This window comes from Pan troglodytes, chromosome 8 (assembly GCF_028858775.2).
Source record: "Pan troglodytes isolate AG18354 chromosome 8, NHGRI_mPanTro3-v2.0_pri, whole genome shotgun sequence".
Taxonomy (NCBI): Eukaryota; Metazoa; Chordata; class Mammalia; order Primates; family Hominidae; genus Pan; species Pan troglodytes.
The window spans coordinates 22,886,529-22,889,174 of NC_072406.2; positions in this window are offsets into that span (position 1 = coordinate 22,886,529).

The following is a 2,646-nucleotide window of genomic DNA, read 5'->3' on the forward strand; positions in this document are numbered from 1 at the left end:
TGAGTCCTTAAGCTGTGTGCGAAGGTCATGGATGCTCAGTTTATTACTATGCTTTCATAACTCCATAAATTCTTTGTCTATAGCAGATATATTAATATCAATATTTTAACATTTAATTAAAATACGACTAAGGTATTTCTAGTGAGACTGAATAGAAAGTCTGTCTAGAAATGTACTAGACTCTTGAACAGGATTTTGCAGACTAATAGAATGTATTGAATCAATATACAAGAGACTAGAATACAAGAGATTTAAGGAAACTTTAAGATTCTAAAAAATAACTATAAAGTTAAGTAAAATATGTTGAATTCCATGAGGAATATAGGTGATGCTAAATTTAAACTGTGAGAGATTATGATCAGCTAGAAGGACCCAGGAAGTTTTATTGAAAAATACGGCATTGGAGATTGGCCTTAAAGGCAGGTTCAACTTGCCCATTAGAGAGAGGTTGAGATTATCTTTCAATAGAAAGAGGAAAATTGAGAATACAGTGGAAAGTCAATTGATGTTATATTTAGAGAATAGATGCAGGCGATAGCACAGACATTAATTTTGCATTACATTGCAAGTTTGTGGGAGAGGGTAAATTGGGGTTGTGGATCTAGAAAATTAATCTGGCTGAGATGCGTGGAGGGAATGTGACTTGTAAGTGACCAGAAACGTAGAGATTGCATTTTTCCAGGTAAGAGTAAGAGCTCCAACTGAAGAGGTGGTAATGGAGACTGAATTCTTTAAGATTGTGTGGTTGGAAATAATATTTCTAGGCAGATTTGTGGCTCTGATATTAATAAGTAGGTTAGTAAAAGCTTTGATTTTCTCATGGGGAGGTTAATAAAACCATTCCAACTATTGTAATTCCCCATGCACAGATTTCAGTGATAACCAAGAAACCAGTCTGAATGAATGTAAGCTCCAATCTGATGTAGCCAGTGTCTTATAAACATATTTATGCCCTGTTTTTCTCAATAGGAGGGACTCCTTGGCTTACCTTCCATTGTAATTTTGCAAATGAGTTTAGCCACAATATTTATTTAATCCCAGTTGCCTAATAAAAAAAGAAATCTTTGAGTTTGCCTAGGGTCCATAAAACATGATGTGTCTAAATAAGAGCTAAATGAATGAGAATCTTTGCCCTGGACTTCCTGGAATTGTGGGAGAGAAGACAGCAATGATTTTCCTTTTCCATGGCAGTTTTTCAAATGAATAGGTGCTGTCTTTTCTGATGGTGTCATTGCCAACGTTGTTGAGGATTCCAATGTAAGAAATAATTATACCATCCTGACACTATTGGAAGTAATGAAATGATGAACCAAAAGGGTCTTGGTCTAAAAAATAGACTATTTTAAGATATTTTTCAACATACCAGGAGATGTTTTTGTGTGTGTGTGTATATATATATGTATATGTGTGTGTGTATATATGTATATCTGTATATATATGTGTGTATATATATATACACACACATCTAGATAGAAATATATTCTGTCTCTCTGTCTGTATCTATAGATAGATAGATGGGCAGGTAGGTGGATAGATAGATGGATAGATAGATAGATGATAGATAATGTAAGTAGTTAGTAATATTATTTTATTGATTTAAGGATATAATATTATTTATATTAAACTCATTATTTTACCTTGTAAAATTAAACCCTGGATAGATGAATTCAGTGCTTAAAATCCCATTCAATGTTCAAAAGACATTTGGCTTTATCATTCATCAGACAAATTCTAATAAAAACTATATTAGCATTCACCACTACAAGTGGTCAAAATAGGAAAATATAAATGTTGGTAAAGATGTAGAACAGCCAGGATAATTTTAATATGCCCCGATGTGAAGCTACCAAAATTCCCAATGATCGTGGAATGAATAAACAAACTTTATTTATTCACATGATGAAATATTATGTGACATTGAGATGGGCTTGTTTATGACTATGTGCAGTAATATGGGTGAAACTATTAGGATAGTGTAAAAGTAATTGCAGTTTTTATCTTTTTTTAAAAAAGTAATTGCAAACACTGTGATTACTTTTGTACCAGCCTGATAACAAACATACTTTTCAAGCAAGACCCTAGACAGTATATAATATTTGGCTCCATTTATATAAAGTATAGAAAAATAGAAAAAAGAAAAAGCTATACTGTTAAACATTAAGGTAGTTGTTACTCTTAGAAGGTTCTAACTAGAAGTAGCAAGAAGGGGCCTTCCGGGCTGCTAATAATAGTTTGCTTCTATATCTGGGTGCTGTTATAATAATCTGTGTTCTTAATTATATATATATATGTGTGTGTGTATATACATATAATTTTATAGACATAATTAATATGTAATACTAATTATATATTCTTAATTGTATATACATAAATATGTAAATAAAGTTATTATAAGTCAGTTAAGGTTTTTTTTTTTTTTTTTTTGAGACGGAGTTTTGCTCTTGTTGCCCAGGCTGGAGTGCAGTGGCATGATCTTGGCTCACTGCAGCCTCCGCCTCCCAGGTTCAAGCGATTCTCCTACTTCAGTGTCCAAAGTAGCTGAGATTACAAGCACCCACCACTACTCCCAGCTAATTTTTGTATTTTTAGTAGAGACGGGGTTTCACCATATTGGCCAGGCTGGTCTTGAACTCGCGACCTCAGGTG